The 19,195-nt window shown below is 31.7% G+C and overlaps 1 long non-coding RNA gene across 1 annotated transcript; it reads left to right on the top strand.

The window, feature by feature from the left end:
- The first annotated feature begins 11,987 nt into the window (after nucleotides 1–11,987).
- On the top strand, nucleotides 11,988–17,521 carry LOC127724551 (uncharacterized). Its single transcript, XR_007992566.1, has 3 exons — nucleotides 11,988–12,046; nucleotides 15,471–15,701; nucleotides 17,495–17,521. It is a non-coding gene; the product is annotated as an uncharacterized LOC127724551 (long non-coding RNA).
- Nucleotides 17,522–19,195: the final 1,674 nt, after the last annotated feature.

The following is a 19,195-nucleotide window of genomic DNA, read 5'->3' as shown; positions in this document are numbered from 1 at the left end:
GTTATAATTGCCGAAAATCCCGATTTATCATTATAATTTGATCACAAATCGTCACAATGTTTCGAATGGTAGAAAAAGACAAATGTATGGGCCTTTGTTGGCCTTTAGTGTGTGTTTAAGTAATTATAGATGTCTTTCTTCGTCTGTCATTTTTGGGACAACATAGGTGTAGAGGCTTTGGTTGGAACAATTGTATAAATGGGTGGAAAAAGTTTCATTTAGGGCCATTTTAAACTATCTCAACAGTCCGATACTAGTATTAATCAAGAATATTAATGAATACTTTTCATAAACAATTTATTTTATGCAACGAAAAAACGTTTTGAAAATGTATTTCTAATAAAATAGAAGTTTTTGTTAAGACTGACAGTAAAATGAGGAGGAACATAATGATATGATTATGGTAATACGCTTTTGACACTCAACCAAAATAAACTCTTTTACAGTATTAATATGTCCGCTGTTTTTAACAGCATCCGACATCATATCAAATACAACTTTGCTATTTTCGATAGACTTTGGATCGAATATCAAAAATTTACACTTGTAGACTTTTTGGTATAATTCGTTTCTAAGTATATTCAGAATTTTATCCACATAGAACTATTCAATAGTGGACCTCTCTTTCATCCAAATCATCATTGATCGTACAACTAATTTATTAAAAGGGTTGTCTGAGAAGAGCGTATTAACTCGTTCAATACACGAACGTAATACCTGCATCTCTGATTTTTTTCAAAACTGCCTATGCAATACTAAGGTTGGCGATATCAGTGGATACATAAATTAATGTGTAGAATAATATATAGTGTGTAGTATAATGTGTTTAAGATACATGTACGTTATTTGTGTACACTCAATATACATTGTATGTATACCCAGCCGTTGTTTGCCTACACCAAATTACACAGTCGGTCACTTTCATAACAGCTCTTTCGAAATCGTTTTGTTTTCTTTCTGTAAGCTCGTGAATTACATCAACAAAAACGAATCAATAAAATAAAATAATTCGATTAGAATTGTGGCTCATTCAAAAAATATTTAACATTCAATTTGGAAATATTGTAAAAAGATCTAAAATCAAACTAATTAATTAGAAATAATAATGTTGTTATTAATGATTTAAACTATCAAATTAATCAATAACAAATACTTCATGTTGACATTTTAGTTACAATTATATCAATTCTTTTGTAGATTGAAACAATGTCTCGTATTCCAATAGTTTACATACAAATGCAAGAACGCATTTAACTACAATGTATGACACCATTATCATGTGTCAAACTTTTTTTCTTTTGTAACTAAAATCCTTGCAGCGACTATAAAGTCATTAATGATATTGTTAGCTTAGATTGTTATCAAACACTAAACAATATGTGATTACTTTGTAAATGTTTAATTGTAAATTGAAATCGCATTAACTATAAATTTAGTCTGCAGGGTAAACATTTTATTTGATGATATTCACGATCGTAAAATCATGTATATTTATTATTTAATGACACAATTTATGTCCAGTCTAGAAAAATGAAAAAAACGAACGTCTGTATTAAATGGATGGACGAAAGTAAGCTCTTACTACTTCAATTAGCCAGGATTCGCACCCACATTAGGTGATCTATTCATATATATGCCCTGGAACATTATTAAAAAAAACACATACCTCGATATGTCCTGGTGTTGTCTAAAGGCCTACGTACATTTTACTGTTTCTGCATTTTCATTAAGATTTTCGGGCCATTTCAGACATTATTCGTTCGATTTATTTGTCAGTAATAGTCTATAATGTGTTGGTTTTAATCCAAACACAACTATAGCGTGTTCGACATAGCAAGGAATTCCTCTATAACCGATCCCCAGAAGCCTTCTTAAACTTACTGTTAGATGTAGAGTTTCCCAATGTAAACGGCATAGTTATGATTTTGAAGTGTAGATCAGTAAAGATAAAACAAAACATAATCTATGATTAAAATAATCTACATTATCTTTAAGTTATCTGCGGACAAAAAAAAATCAGTGGTGCAAAACGCAATATCACGGCTTCATGTTGAAGTCATCTATGTGGAAGTTTTACGGTCGTAATCATGATTTGATTGACCGTTAAGGAATATCTGTGCCACAAAGGACTACGTATAATTATGTAACACTTGCCGTAGGCATAAACTTGACCTTTTCCCTTCGATTCTGACATCGCCGAATGAACTTATCATTGGATTTTTACCCGCCATGAGCAACTAAACACGACAGTTGCCACTTGTATAGCATTTGTAACTGCTTACTCGTCCGGAACACTTGAGTGCATTCCAGATTGTAGGTGGGGTTTGTTTTGCTCGAACTCTAGTTGTCTTAGTAGTTTTGTGCAGATTGCTGTTTGTCTTTCCGTGATGTTTCTGTATGCATGGACATATGGTATTAATATGATTGTGTTCTCTTCGCCTTCATGGACATATGGTATTAATATGATTGTGTTCTCTTCGCCTTCTGATTTTAATTTTCTTATTGGTATCCTATCACTATTTTTATTCTATCGTTTCAAATCTTCGGTGGTTTTTATACAAGGTTTTGATTAGGGAAAATATTGTTTCTATATAATATCAAAAGTTGTATAACACATTATATAAAAATGAATGATTCATTACTACATGTATGTACATGTAGCTGTGAAAATAAAGGCGACTAGTATTATTGCTGTAAATTTTTCGCTTTCTAGGGCCGAACCTTCTGGGATGGGTTACATGACTGTATTATCGCATTTTTCTTGTTCCTGATTCTGATCCTTCTTATTAAACGTAGTAGAATATGTTTGAAATATAAATAGCAAAAAAAAAAAACAACAGTACATTGGTAGTTATTGCTATAAGATTATTTTCAATAAATAACACAATACCAATATTGTGTTTTGTATTATGTGTTCATGGTATCAGGGGAAAAATCATTTCAAAAGTTCGATATCACCACATTTGTACATGTATGCGGATAACGATAATTAAACTGAGGAATATACCGTTGTAGGTACATTGTAGGATGAACATTGCTAATTGGAAAATTCCAGTTATTTTATTAATGCGTAGTATGTTATTAGAAGTTAAGGAATTTGATCAATTATGTACTTAGAATGAATTTCATAACAGTGTGGACATGGACACCTGATATTTAAAAATGATATCGTGTCGGTCACTGGCTGTCGGCAACAAAGACTTCACGCAATTACAGTATGTCAGGGGCCTCTCAATGGGGATATACATAATTACTGTTTTACACATATCCATTCATAAAATAATATTTTTTGCATGAAAGTTTATAGGAATTTGTTTTCAATATATTTATATACTGACAGCAAAAAGTTTCTTTTGAAAGAATGAGTATATTCAGACGTGATATCACAAAGTAATCAATAGAAAAAAGTAAGAAAAAATCTTTTCTGGCAATAAGTGAAAAATTAAGTAGTGTATCAGTTATAGACAAGTAGTCCGTCATACATTGCAAATCGTTCAGTGGATTGGTCAATCGCCAAAATAAAAACAAATGCTTTATTTGTAAACAAACACTAATACATGCATTGATGGGGTCATACGTATGCTAAATAATACATGTACGTATAAGGAAATTTGCCCGACCTGTTAATTGCAGCTGTTCTGTTGATTTGAAAAACGATTGGACGGATCACAGCGATTTAATTTAGAATTATACTTATTTTTTTTTAATTTGTGTTTCATTATCCATCCATGAATTAAATATGTTTACAATACATTTTATACTAGAATGATTAAACGAGTGCACAGTTTAAAGGTTATTTGTTATGTTGACATAAGGACCTGTACATTATATCTTGTTACAGTTGACCAGTTTAGTCTTGTGCACATGATTTAGTATTCCAAAACAGATGTATTGTGAACATATCATTAAATTCATGGATATATATTGAAACACAGAAACCGAAAAAGAAGTGAGTACAATTTCAACAGTTTTCTCGAAATCTTTTTATTCATGGTGGTCCTTAAAGAAAATCTGCTGGTCCTCACTTTTATTAATTTCTATTGCAAAATACCAAAATTGTGTAGGTCCTTTGCAAATTTAGGTGGTCAAAACCTTCGGACCACCACTTTTCGAGAACTCTGTTTCAAATTGTAAGGGGACGACCATTCCTGAATCAGTTAGAATAAGGGAGGTGGTGGCTATACAAGAGGCTTTTGAAATCAGCACGAATATAATTGCAAGTAAAGTTTTTTTTAACGTTTGTGCAGAATTGTCTCAAATATGCGTCCTCAAATAAAAAAAAAGTTGAGTAAGACCAAATTCATTGAAATTACCTGCTTAATTTGTAGTAAAATAATATAGATCCCGTAACTTTTGTTATACATGTTCAGGTATAAATTTTGCACACAAGACCGGATTCATATGCTTCTTGATATTTAGGTCTTTCCACTTTTCTGTGGAAAGACCTATTGATTTTGTTCTGATTATTATTTTTTTTTTCTTCTTCTTCCGCCACATTTTTTCATACGGTGTATAGTGGTTTCGCAAGATGTCGATTTTTTGCATATGATATCGAACAGCTATTGCGCTTTTGAAACTGACCCTGTTTAACCGAACACTTTTTATTGTAAGAGTTATCTCCCCAAACACTGTTTTTCTTGTGTGTGCATCTCCTTTGCAACCGTAAAAGATGATGACAAAATTATTTCACCAATTTGCTCGTTATACCCTCAGGATCTTAAGAATAATTTGACCGAAGTGATCCGGAGACTCCTTGTGAGAGTTATTTCCCCTTTTGCATTTGAAATAAGTGATATGCATTTGTAACTGATAAACCTTAAGTAATAGAGACCTAGGGTCTTTCTATTTGAGGTCTTTGGTCCACCATAAAGAAAATTGGGTCGAGGTCTAAGATCAAGGTCATTTTCTAAATTTTGATTTAAGCTAATTTTAACTACTCTTTAAAACCGTATAATGTATCGTTAAAATATTTTTACTAAATTGTTAGTTGCGTCATGTCGTAAAACATAAATTTTTGTTGAAAGTGTTCATTGACATTAAAAGGGAGTTTTCTCCCTCTTATATTTAAAAGTACGCGTAATGTGATATAACTCATTAACCGTATACAATAAAGACCTAGGGTTTCTTGATTTGAGGTCCTTGGTTTATGACCTTGAAATTAAAATCAAGGTCAAAGTTTAATTTGACGTTCTAGATTTTGACCTTTGCTTTAACTTTTTACTGGTACATGATAAAGTCATAGGGTCTTTTACATGGGTTGCAGTCATATGAACTTAAAATATGTCAACCGGAAGTGACCTTTTATAAACCGGAAGTAACCATTTTTGCATTATTTTTCATGTACAATTTACTAGAACTTTATATTCATGGTACCAGTGACAAGTAAGGTTCAAATGTAACCGGAAGTACCTACTTATCACCCTTATTTCTAAAAAAAAGTATATAAAAACCATATATTTTCGGAATCAGCATAAATCAAGCTATTATCTGACACCAGAATTGACACTTTAAACCAAAAGTGAATATTTTCCTGCCTAGATATGTCTATTTTGGGTGGAAAGACCTTCAATTGTTCTCTGAACAATTGGTTTTTAATTTCACGAGTTATTTTTTGTTAGAATGATATTTAAATGTTCACGAAAATCTGATCGTTGGAGTCTTCGATGGGAATTCAAATTTGTTCCGTGCACAAAAATATGCAGCCCAGCGGACTAAATGATTTTTTATGAAGGTCCGGGGTTCTTATTACCAACAAATGTAATCTTAGTATGAAATTGATCGTAGGTTACTCTACATCAACTCATACGAATAAATGTTTTCTTATTTTTTTTAAGGAGCCACAGAACGTGTGTGCAAGTAAAAAAACGTAACGTTTTTTTTTTCTCTCGATTACTTGGTGATATGTCCACGCTGTTATGAAGTTCATTCTGAAAGGAGAGGAAATTCAAAATCACTGGGTACTGATGTTAAAGTTGTGACCTTACTTAATAGTAACTTGTCAGTGCGATGGATTTACCATTAATAAGACATTTCCTTTTTAAGTTGATTTAAACAATCTTAGTCTGATTCTAGGGTTTGATACGTTTTCCGGGGATCGCAGATATTCATATTGCCTTAAATAAGTGAACATAACTTTTTGGTAAATTAGATGAAAAACAAAATTCTTTAATCTTTCTTCTTTAATGTTGAAAAGCTGCTTTATAGATAATGTGGTTATGAAATGGAATAAAAGCGACGAAAATATCACACATGCCAATTACCTACACCCCACCAATATATTCACACCTTAGATTTCTTATATGCCCCTTTGATACATTAAGAAATTATTAAGAAAGTAAGGTTCCTTTGGTCTAAGTAGACCTTAGAAGAATTTAGCTATTCATTCAAGGTCCCCTTTTGGTCATGTCGATCCTAACATTTCTGCGTATCAATACATCCCTGGCTATTGATACAAAAACAAAATATTGATTACCATTGCTCAGATTGATGTTTAGCTGAGTTATCCATAAAGTCATAGGATAAGAAAGTAGTCAATCCCTTAACCAGTGGATATGGGAGCCTTCATGACGCATGTGGTGAAGGAAAGAAAAACAGATGAAAAAATATAAATGACCAAAATATCAAGCTATTCAAATAAAGTGAAAGATATTAACACTGATTGAAAAAGGTCCAAGTTAATGAAACAAGTGTTTCACAAATACGTTAATTCCATATATTAAAAATAGGATTGAAGTAATGGGTACATGTATAAAACATCAACTCTTTTTTTATACTCCAAATAACAAATTAAAACTGCTACATTGTAATTGTCACTTCCGACTAGGCATCATAGTTCAATCACACAGTTTCTCCAGCTAAGAAGTATAAATACAACTTTAGGGAATTTTGATAAAGGTAATGTTTATGTGTATCAAGCATCAGTTACTCTTCACATGGCTAAAACTGTAGAAAAATAGTAAGGTTAAATCTGATGACTGTCACTCTCGTCTCAGGCTTTACCGTTACGAGTACTATATGTACAATGATTCTTCGGCTTAATAATATACAAAATGCATGCAATTATAAATTCAGTGAAAAACAATGATTACTAAGAAAGCTATGTTCACATGCCTATCATCACTTAGGAATTACACTACAGACAATGTCTGTGCGTTTGTGCTTTCCGAGTTGTGTCCTTTGAAATCTGATTATACATGTTCAACGATAAAAAAATAATGTAATGTCCAGCGACAAAGTATTTTTATATGGTAAGCTTAAAAGTTTACCCAGATCCTCACAAAACATTGGTACCAATTCTTAAAGAATGCCATTTAAACATACTGGAGTTTTTTTTTTCAAATACCAGGTACGCGATACCACACGGGTGACTTGGAAATAGAAATATGGTCACTTCTGGTGTTCTTCAAACCAGCATCTGTTCGGCTGTGCTGGATGTATAAAAACATAGCCACGTCCGGTCAGAATGGAATTCGCTGCCTCGCAAAGACAAAGAGTGTCACGCTCTTGTTTGCGAATTAAGATCCATTGCAACAATTCTTTGAGGAGTCCGCAGACGACCTTTTCGAGGCTGAATTGCTGTCCCTATCGAACCTACCTCATTTTTAGTGGCAGTCCAATTTTCCCGTAATTCATCCCGGAACACCCCTATGACAGAACCTACCTATTGTATGCATTGTTAATTTGTTATAATCCTGAATATGCATGAGATATTGATATCTGAACGTAAGGCAAACAACTATCAATGTTTTGTCTAGGGCTCTACCATTCTCTGTGACGTACAGTTGGTTTAAATTACTGGACTCATCATATTTATTTTCATCGACTTTGTCTTCATTGTCGACGTCGTTGTCGTCGTTGCTGTCGTCGTTGTTGTTGTCGTCATCGTTGTGCCCTACATGTACTTTAACATTCACACGCACATCTTCTGAGAATACAGTTCATATTACGCTCATTGAATCGTGTGCTAGATTCACCTTCTAACACTCTGATGTATGTTTTTGTAAAAAGATTTTCCCAGTTATTTCTAATGGACACAAATCTGTTAACAAGGTTTTGGGGTAAATGTATATTTAGTAACTGATACATTAAAATTATTATCAATGTTTTAATGTGTGACAAAATTATTAATACATGTATAAACTTTAAGAGAAACGTCCAAGCTTCCACGAACTTTTTTTACACCATGGCCATATTCAAACTGTCTTTTAACCGTCATCATCATAACCATTATCTGTTTTACCCATCAAACATTTCATACAAATGTTAAGTACACATAGGACATATCCTTCCCCCTACTCAAAACGCACATTTTCTGAGAATATAGTTCATGTTGCACAATGGGAATCGTGTGATAGATTCACCTACTCATACCCTGGTACATGTATTTGTATATCTTGAAAGAAAATCCCAGTTATAAATAAAACGGGTCAAGTAGGATAAACCGTACTGTAGTTCCATCGGAAAAACAGAGGGGTAATTCGGTTTAACTTATGAAGTTAATCGGTTTATGTGTACATAGGTTGACAGACTAACAGGTCGACAGATTGACACTAGAAAGGTCGACAAGTGTGAAAGTAGATAGGTTGACAAGTGTTAAGGTCGACAGGTCAACAAGTGAAAAGGTCGACAGGTTGACTGGTTGACAAGTGTTAAGGTCGACAGGTTAACAAGTGTAATGGTTAACAGGTTGACAGGTTGACAGGTTTTATTTTTACAATTCAGTTTTTTAACCTTTTTATTAAGTCTTGACTTATAACTGTCTACCTGTCGACTGTCAACATGTTAACCATTATTACAGTTTTCATTTTTCGCCGTCAAATTGTCAACCTGTCGACTTGTCGACCTGTCTACCAGTCACCAATAATACTATTTTACACTATATAAATTCTTTCAAATTGTCAACCTGTCGACTTGTCAACCATAACTTCAATTTTAACTATATTAAATTTATTATTTTTTTATTAAGTCTTGACTTATAACTGTTTACCTGTCGACTGTCAACTTGTCAACCTGTCAACCTGTCAACCAGTCAACCATAAAAATATTTACATTTTCACATTTTCAACTTGTCGACTTGTTAACCTGTCAACCAGTGCAACCATAAAAAAATTTACATTTTTAACATAGTGTCAACCTGTCGACATGTCAACCTGTCTACGGTGGGGACCAGTCATTTATTTTTTTCATTGTATAATCTAAATACCTTTATTGCCCATGAATACATACGCGTATAAATTTATTATAAAAGCCTAAACTATAGTACCGTATATCCTACTTGAATGGACTCAAATATCTTAACAAGGTTTTTTGGTTAAGGTTTTAGTAGCTCATACTTGTATCAATGAATTTATGCATGACAAAAATGATATATTTGAAGAGATAAACCCAAGTTTCCACCGTTTTAGTCGAAAAAACTCATAGCAACACAGCTGTTAATGTACTATTATTATGAGGTTCATAAGTTACGATTTAAAAAAAATAAAATATGATTTTTTTTTTCAAACATTTGTGACTATCTAATAAGACTTACATGAGCAACTAGACGGGTGCCACATGTGGAGCAGGATTTGCTTACCCTTTAGGAGCACCTGAGAGCAGCCCTACTTTTTGGCGGGGCTCGTGTTGCTCAGTCTTTAGTTTTCTATGTTGTGTTTTGTGTCCTGTTGTTTGTCTGTTGGACTTTTTCATTTTTAGCCATGGCATTGTCAATTTATTTACGACTTTATGAGTTTGAATAGCCCTTTGGTATCTTTCGCCTCTCTTTTGCAATAATGTTATAAAATTGTAAACCGATATGTGAAACGGACAATATGAGATTGTAATGTTGTGTTTTTTGTCAATCTTCGTATGTATCTCAAATACAAAGTAGTAACAAGTTGACCTTTTCATTATTTAGTCAAATTATGTTTAAATAGGATGTTCAGCTAGCATACATTGTTTGGAGAAAAGAACAATGCTCACCTGGACTTCTTAAGGATGCACACCTCTCAGGAGTCAAAAATTTCTAGATTTAACTTGTTTTCTTAACCTGATTTTTGGGTTTATATGACTGTGAGAAAGTTTTTGATGAAGAAAAATCATATGGTGGTGCACTGCATTTTTTTTCTACAGCCATTTGAAAGTACCAATTTTTTATGATTTTCCCATTTTTCATCAATTTTTACCCATTTTTGGGCTAGTATTATCATGAAAAAATCACAATTAAACTTTTTTTCATACTTTCACTAAAGATGAACTGGACCCATCTGAATAAATTTAACTAAAAAAAACCTATAGGTTGGTGTTAATATTAGAAAGTTTTATAAAATTTTGTTGATTTTTCGTGTCAAATTTACCATGCTGTCAATTTTGTTTTGGGATTTTTCTCATTTTTTTAGAATAAAACGCATATTATTTCAACTTCTTTGTTATAAATGATTGAAACAATACATATCTAAGAATTTTGAAAAGAAAAAAAATGATATGGGATGTACATATCTTTGGTAAAATCAATTCTGTGTACCCTCGCCTATTTTCTCAACATTTTGGCTGATGATACCAGATTGGTTATAAAATTTTTGAATTTTTATTACTCAAAAACTACTTATTGTAAGTACACAATTTTTTCACAGAGTTTAGTTTAATTATGATAATTTTTTATTTTCATTGATATTTTCCACTTTTATCACATGTCTTTGAAATATTCCCGAACGAGATTTCAACGAGACTGAAACCTCAGAAGAATACTTCCTTAAAGACGTTAATCCCATAGTAAAGAGGTGCTTCCTTGCGGCTGTTTGGAATATAACATTTCGCTGCCACGTCCGTACAGAAAGGAGACTTTAAATTCGAGTAGGCAAAGTGCCACAATTTCTGCACATACAAATGTAAAAGAACTTTCAGACTTGCAACAACCTTTCTAAGTGGTCCGTAGGTTGCATGTTGCAAGGCAGAATTTCAATACTTACCAATCATAGTATTACCCTCTTTTATCAGTGTCAGTGTATATTTCTCAGCTTTCATCCCGGTCGATCAACTTTGCATTTTAAGGAAGTTCGCTTGTCATGTTTTGGAATTTTTGTCAGATTTTCGGAATCCTCTGGTTTTATCTATTTGAATGCCTTCAAAAATTTTGCCCATTGACCCCCATTTTTCTGTTTAAAAATCTTTTACATGCATAATTATAAGCCATCTGTTAAAGTCTTATAAAATCTTAATTATTTTTTAATAGTTTTTGAGAACTTTAACTTGTCAATGATAAAGCTATGAAAAATCAAGAGAGAATATTTTCCCGCAAAAATTTCAATGGCTTATATCTCGAAAATAAGCACATTGACCTATATTTTATTTTTGCTCTTTTTGTTCCTTTATTAATCCCCTATCAATATATACTAGTAATATGAAAAGCTTGTTATTTTGAAACTGAGTAGCGAACTCCCTTAAGTTGGGTTTTTTTCCTGATTTTTCATGAAATAGTTGCCAAATGACGTAAAGTAAACAAACAAATCGATCAACCAATAATTCAGATGTAACAAAGAAAGACACTTTGTCAGTTTCCCCTCATATTGTACAAGCCATAAACAGATTAAAATGTTCTTCTAGCTATTAAATTTCACAGCCTTTTATCTTTAAAACAATTGTTTCATAGATTTTTTCTGATTTCTGTGTAGACATTATTTGTAAAGAAATAAAAATTTTCGCTTTTTCACAATCTATTCTAAAAATATTAATTTGAATAGCAACAAGTTTAATGGACTAATAATCTCAATTGAAACGATTAAGAATATGTCCCAGAAGCTTTACCGGATAATGATGTAGGCTATTATATGCCGTTAAATTGCCTGTAATTTCGTGTTGAAACTAATTATTAAATGCCCACGTGATATGTATTATTCAGGAATTATATAAGATCTTAAACTGTGAGTGTCAATATGCACCAATTATCAAAGTTGATGAGGATTGCAGCAGCTTGCTGATTTAACCATGTCCATAATTACCAATATTTTTATTTCATCTATGTTTTTTAGATATGGTTTATCTTTCATTATGCCACTAGACGACTTTAAAGGTAAGACATTTCATTATTATACTGAATTGTAGCATTATTCATGTATCAGTTGTAATATAGATCACTAAAATGATCTGCCGGTATGATCGAGACCATTTTGATACATTAAGTATATTTATATTTATTGTCCTAATTGCAAGTTTTGTTTTGTTTCAAATGGAGCAACAATTCATCGAATGACATCAAATAACAGAAGTACATGTTATGACATTTTTATAAATATGCTTATTCTTAGAAAAGTTTCAATAAATAAGTTCATAAAATTGTATAATCCTTGTTAATAAAGAGCTAGGGCTAATCTCCGCTAAGTTTATTCCGCACCAGGGAAATTAGAAAAAAAGTCTTTTAATGTTTTACATTTCACAGTATCTCAGCTCCATATAATAATTATGTAGTTTCATGTTCCAACAAAATTAAGGCTGATTTCTAGATTAGAAAAACTTGCAGATAGACCAAAGCCGGAATTGACAAATGTTTGAAAATTCTTAGTGCTTATCCAAAACATTTATAAAAAGGACATTTTTTTTTAACAAAATCGAATTCTGTTGGAAGTAAGTTAAGTTGTATGTTGTTTCCCTGATATAAATTAATTCATTTTGATTAGATACGTCCTTCGATGCAAATGTTACACAATACATATAAAAGGTGCAATTTTCGTCAAAATGCCTCCAAGAGCATTATATAGCGCTGAATAATATTTTGAATTTATTGAAATGTTAAAGAAATATTGATTTATTTAACATATCATAATAACTCGTTAATATAAGAATTCCAATAGAATTTTGATTACTTATAGATTTTTTACCTTTTGCGTGAAATAAATACAGGGGACATTTGCCCTTCCTATTAATTGCGATATCCTGTCTTTACATATTTTAATAACCGCACGATAAGGACAGAAAGTCTTCGTACGTTTGACAGTATTAGAAGGGACATTATTATTTGCAAAAAAACAAAAATAAAATTACATATTTCTTTTTTACAAAATCCCGTAAGAGATCAATGTAAAAGATAAAGGAAAATTTACCGGAGCGATAAACCATCAGGATTGATGATCGGTCATCAACCCATTAAAAGTAAATCAAACTCAAACATATCATATTTGCTGTTATCGAATATATTTTCTGAATTCAACTTTATTAAAAAGGTTCGTATCCAATAACTTTAACAGCAAAAGATGTACAAATATACAGGGAGTAATGTAATCAAAGTATCTAAATAAAATAACAAAAAAACTGTCAATGGTCAATTATGCCTGATACACTTGGGACATGAATTTCTGTTAAATCTACAAACTTTAAAGTAATACATAATTACATTTAGATATCAAGCATTTAAAAGCTTTAATCAGATAGACAAATAATATACAATGTATCATTATGGACATATTACAATATGGATTACTTTCAAAATTCTTGATTATTTCTAAGCTAAATATGCGCTTTTATTGTTTAGCAGTTTCATTTTTTATATTTCTTTCATATTTTTCCTTTGTACATTTTGGTAATACTTCTAAGACATTAAACTGTTAGCAAAAATCAAAGAAGTAACAATCGTTTAATAATGAACACGTGAACATGTAGAGTAAGTAAGAAGCGACCGACAAAATAAAATTATAGATAAACTCAGAAGGTCCAGAAGGAATAGCAGTCGTTGGTTAAAAAATGGTCAGGTTATTCAAATACTATTAAATCAAAGTTCATTGGTATCATCTGTGTTGAATTCAAGAGATCATATAATTGCAGGGAATGTCTTTTGCAACAACAATAAATACACAAATCTATAAATATGCGTCCAAAGGGGTTCATAAATGACGAAATGATCGATTTTGGTTTATACCGTTAACGAACTTAATAAATCTGCATTCTTTATTAATGATACTGATATAATTTAATATTTTAATTATCTTAAACGTTTAGTACGAAGATATCTACATTGCATAAGCTAAACAATAATTTACTAAAGTTAGAATTTAAGCAATATGAGTGACGAATTATTTAGGGCATACGTAAATGATGCTGACGACACCATTGTAATATATGAAGCAAACCAGAATGCAGATACATTGTTTATGCAGTGAATACTATTGAACAATATTGTTATAATTGGTAACTATTGTTACAATGGGTAACTTCTAATAAATGTAGATACAAGTATACACACATGTAATTGTGATCAGAGAACAAAGGCATAACCAAGACAAATTTTAATTTTCATTTCATTGAAATTGTTTTTAAAAATCTTACATTTATAAAGGAAATATTATCAATATAACAAACTAAAGACTGTTTTTTTAATTGTTTGTGCATTAAGAAAATGAATTATATATCGCTTTTCTCTGATTAGAAAAAATGAAGAACAAACCACTTCTTAAAGCTATATACTTTTTTATTTCTACGTTTAATCCACCCATATAACAACATTCATTATCAGGTCTGAAGCAACTTGTTGATGATTGACTCTAATACTCTGAAATAATCTATTGATACGTCTGGTTGCATTAATTTTTTTTTTGTTTTTTTTGGGGGGGGACACATTGCGAACAACAAACAAACGCACACATTTAATGTGCCTCGCTTGTTGCTGTGATAACAAGAACATGTGGAAAAGCAGTGAATTGTTTTCCCTTTCAAGTCATATAAAAAACATGGAACAAATTTTTTAAATGCAATTGCAATATATTTTAAATAATGATAAACAAGTAATTTTTGACAAAAAGTGAGCATACTCACTTTTATTAGTAGATATACATTGTAGAAACAAAATATTAATTGATCTCATTATGGAATGCACAATTGTTAAGAGTTGTTTATTAGTTTCAAAAGTTTGAAATGGTTGATTGTGTGTACTACAAGAAGCAGGAAGTACTAACAGTTCTGGAGTAAAAACGTCCATGTTGAATTTGTATGCAGTTTCTTCACAAATTTTATCAACTTACTCTAATTTCAAGTAGTTGCTCGTCATGCAGAATCTAATCTCGGATGTTCTATAGAATTCTCGCCATGTAGTTTCAGAATTCCGGAAAGCGTTTTCCGTTGTTTGTTTTTTTGACATTTATCATTAACTCTCTATTCCTGTGTTTACCATAATATCATATTGCATTTTACTGTTTTTCAATATATAGACAATGTTTTAAGTAATACGTTTGTGTAGCGATTTACAGGAATCTGCTTCCTTATTCCGGACAAAAATGCTCCTGTCAGCCTAGTTTGATCATATCATTTGATAACATAAATATATTGTCATCTTGTACAATTATCGTATGTATTCGAAGCTATCAATAATATAAAAATCTTTGTTAATAAGCTCATCATAGATACCAGGATTAAAATGGTGTATGCCAGACGCGCGTTCCGTCTACAAAACACTCATCAGTGACGCTCGAATAAAAAATAAAAAAAAAAAAATCTTTGTGATTCTACAGGTGCAGATTGTATAACTGATGGAATGAACAGTGTATATTCAGGGACAATAAATACCACCAAAAGCGGCCGAATTTGTCAGAAATGGTCCTTACAAACTCCTCATAATCACGATAAAACGTGGATAGGAAATCATAACTATTGTCGAAATCCACACTTGGATCCTGGAGGCCCATGGTGTTTCACTACAGATGAAAACGTGCGGTTCGAGTATTGCGACATCCCAATATGTGGTAAGATAACATTATTTTCAATAAAGATGCTTAATTGTTTATTAAAAATTATTTTGATATTACTAAAGAATTACTGTATGTTCCGAAAAGTCGAGAAAAGGAAAATTTAAGACAATTGTTTTGTTAGCCACGTATAGTGGGAAATCTAGTGACAAAATATTACCTTCCCTGTAAATACTGAAAACTAGATCTTTTCAATGTTTGTGCCGTTTTAGCAAGGACGCTATCAATTATAAATTCACGGGAAAACGCTCTGGTAAGTAGTAAAAATAGAAATAAGTTGAAACAAAAACAAAACTTCCATCAAATGCTATCATTTCCCTCCTTAAATAGCTTACGACGAGTACAGCAGGCTATAGGAGCATGATGAAAATTTGGAATAAAAGGATGCTATGCGAATAAATTCCTGGTATACAAAAAATGTACCAACTTCAATTTATTTTTCTACTGACTCTATACCTCTCTAGAACATGCTAATTATCCGTATATATATGCAGCTAGATCAGAGAAGTTCAGGGAAAAAACTCCAAAGCAATCGATTGATATTCAGCTAAGATTAACACTTTTTGAAATTACTAGTAAGTTACTAAGCAACTTCAAACGGACCGTATCCCGATGCAAACATTGAATTTGAATAGATCGAGAATACCGCAAATACGTTTACAAACATCGAGACGACCTTTTCTTAAAATTGTATGAAAAATAGTAAAAAGATACCTACGTTATCAAAATATCTATCTTTAATTTTTTAACCTGCACAGACAGACTTTAAAATGGTATATTCACGAAAAGACAATATTTCTATATTGAATGTTCACGTGACAAGAGCAGACCGGTGTACTCGAAAAATTAAATGTGAAAAAAATAAGTATATTTTGGAAAATTAAGGACTTTGTGGAAAAACCTAAAAATTGGTGACCCGAAAGATCTTTAAATTTTGTATGCACATGACTTTTTCCAATTTGTTTTATCAATATGCAGCAAAGATTAACATTTTTTAGATTTCAGTTTCACAAGCTTCTAATGCAATTATCTCGATAAATACTGTACATAAAACATTGTGTATTTGCATGTATATTTCTAATAACACAGTTTAACAAATAACTTCTTTAAAATGTGCAATTGTTGTTTAGAAATAACGTTTGCTCAGTATCGTCATCGGCATTGATTTATTATTGATTTTCTCGACTTTTTCATAAGAAGAGTGAATTTTCTATTATCTTCGTCCACTAGATTTCCCACTGCATACAGGTAGGAAGTCGGAATTATTACAAATATAAGATTAACACAGATGACTATGAGACACAATCGTCATATCTTTCGTTTCATTTCAAAGTAGCTGGAGAAGAAGCCGGTAGATCTAATGTCTACTGACATTTAGTATGAAGGATTGTATTTATCAATGCGATTATTCAAATTATGTTTATTGCATTGAACACCTGTAAAATGTTATTTACTGCATAGTTTCTTCTGTATGCAGAACCAAGGTGTGTAGGAGGGAATAAACATTTCAGACTCAGTATAATATATTTGAAATTACCAAATTGTACCTTGTAAATTGCCCTATGATATACCACTTACTAAATTAATCAATTTTATAATGTCATGCAAGTATTTTTCCAAAAGAACATTAAATACTACTTAGCGTGTTTAACTAGGAGCCTTGAATGTCTGAAATATTTACTGTTCTGTACTCGTTATTTATTTTTCTGAATAATATTTTAATGTTATCAATAATATAAATTTCGAAAATGTTCATTTAATTGACTGTTAATGATATTGTTTTATTGCAGAAAATCATCCAATCGAAAGAACAATCTGTAAGTAGTTTTGTATTACATGTACATTGTAGGTGTATCATTAATCTAATCGTGAGTTTGTTGTTCGTCTATGTATGTGCTTAGTCATATGATAGTAAACGGATCATATTCAGTATACCCTTGTAGACTATCGTAACGAGTCAATTCCTTTTTTTTTTCTTTTATTGAATATGTCGTACCTGGCTGCATATTTTAAATCTATCGGACTCCACGTCGACTAGTTTTCCTTCTTACTTCTTAAAGCTGTGTGCCAAGCGAAGAAGCTACAACTTTCAGGTCTATGCTTTGATCAGACTTAAGATCGAACTATAGACCTCCCCACCCCCCCCCCCCCCCCTCCCCGCACTCGAAGCGAGCTCGACAAGCAGGATTTACTCGTATATGATTGATTGACTGATTGGTGTTAAACGCGTCTTTCAGCACTATTCGCTATTGGCGGACAGTTTTTATTGGTGGAGGAAGCCGGAGTGCCCGGAGAGAACCATCAATCATCGGGAGGAAAGCTGACAATTCCTGTCATTTAAGATTGGAGTCGATCACACCTGTCACGTGCGGGGTACTCTTATATGAAATTATAACGACATAACTAAATGTTTACAAATCAAGTTCCTTGAAATACTATAGTAAGTGACAATTGCCGTTCGTTCGATCAATTTTGTATGATGGAATGACTCGCATGTACATTCCTCTGAAAGCCCTTCATACGAAAATTGTATCACAAACACTAACTGCAATTAATATAGTAAACACGCACTCACACACACACACACACACACACACACACACACACACACACACACACTCGTAATAATTCTTATAATGATTGTAGAAGTTCAACGCTGATTTTAAAATAATGATTCATATTTGTATGCCTTAAGTATCACGTTTAGTAGATATTTCATAAATTATATGTTATTTAAAAGGCATATTTACTGTGATCATTTAAGTAATTAATATACTATAATTGGCATATTATTTAAAAGAAAGTATGGGAATCCCAATTTTTGCAATGCGTATAGTTAGCCACACTTGCTCTATAATTAAATATTGCGAATTCAAAATGTTTACATTTGCGATATTTAAGTTGGACTTTTAAAAAGAAGGTTTCATGATGAAGATAGTTTATAATCCATACAACAGTTAAATGGACACTGAACTTTCACACAGAGGTTGCTTAAATTGCCTTTTTGGTTGACTAAATGTTTTATATAACATTAGAAAATGAAAAAAAAAAAAAAAAAACAACTGGAATAATTCAGTGATATTATTGCATAGAACCACACATTCGGTCCATGCCAGAAAGAACATACAAGAAAGTAGTACATATTTTAAACAGATTAGATCCTATGAATAGCTGTTACTTTTCAAATGAGTAAATTACTTGGTTATAATGGTATTGAACGAAAGCTTTCAAACTTGGGACCACAATAACACTCTTGTTTAACGTTTCTTTTGAATGAAAATATATAGAATTGATATAGGAGGGCATATTTTGCTTGTAACAGCTAGTTGCTCAGATCAGAAGTACCAACTTGAAGTAAGTTTGTAGTATTTGCAACATTACTGCATCAGCTATAGTTAGATTTTATCTGAGGAATATAAGTATATAATTCAAAACTGTGTAACCAAAATTATTAATAAGTTTTAAAAATTCCATATTATTTAAAAGAGGTC

The sequence above is a fragment of the Mytilus californianus genome, unplaced genomic scaffold (assembly GCF_021869535.1).
Source record: "Mytilus californianus isolate M0D057914Y unplaced genomic scaffold, xbMytCali1.0.p SCAF_1, whole genome shotgun sequence".
Taxonomy (NCBI): Eukaryota; Metazoa; Mollusca; class Bivalvia; order Mytilida; family Mytilidae; genus Mytilus; species Mytilus californianus.
This window is presented reverse-complemented; position numbering and strand designations above follow the sequence as displayed.